The following is a 568-nucleotide window of genomic DNA, read 5'->3' as shown; positions in this document are numbered from 1 at the left end:
ACAATTATAATTTCAATGACCAGAAGGACATAACAATGACGCTAGCAACTGCGATAATGCACAACCCATAATCTCTATAACGATGTTTTTTAAACCAAATAGTGCGATACAGATGAAATTACAACTAATGAAATATCCTAACAGATTGATGTCATTGAAATAGGGTAATTTGATAAAACAATACTACAAAACGCTGATATGCTAGCAACATGCAACATAAACATATACTAGCAAATAAACATTAATGATTTCCATAAACCTGCATAAACAAGAACGCAACCAAATTTGTGATTTGCAAGAGAAAAGTAAATTGATCATCTCAGGGTGTGCTCGTAATCCAATCCTCAACGTAAAATCTAGCGATAATGAAAGACCCGGATCAAGCTGGCCATGAAAAAAATATGAAATTGTTTGATCAAAATACCATCACCTCTCATGACGCGTGTTTCTCAGGCGCAGAACGGCTGAGCGATTCCCTTGTTGGATATATAAGCTTGAACTCCCTTTAGCCAGAAGCACAGTCTGGCCTGACTTCATAGCGGAAAGCTTTGCACAATGGTAAGTCTAT

General features: G+C 36.8%; 1 long non-coding RNA gene across 1 annotated transcript in view; it reads left to right on the top strand.

Annotated features, from left to right (window-relative positions):
* Positions 1-480: 480 nt before the first annotated feature.
* Positions 481-568, top strand: part of LOC119590980 — a 1324-nt gene continuing 1236 nt past the window's right edge. The window contains exon 1 of the long non-coding RNA XR_005230304.1: positions 481-558. This is a non-coding gene — a long non-coding RNA (uncharacterized LOC119590980). The remainder of the gene's footprint in view (positions 559-568) is intronic.

Source organism: Penaeus monodon, chromosome 28 (assembly GCF_015228065.2).
Source record: "Penaeus monodon isolate SGIC_2016 chromosome 28, NSTDA_Pmon_1, whole genome shotgun sequence".
Classification (NCBI taxonomy): domain Eukaryota; kingdom Metazoa; phylum Arthropoda; class Malacostraca; order Decapoda; family Penaeidae; genus Penaeus; species Penaeus monodon.
Note: the sequence above shows the minus strand (reverse complement) of the source record. Positions and strands in the feature narration are given on the sequence as shown.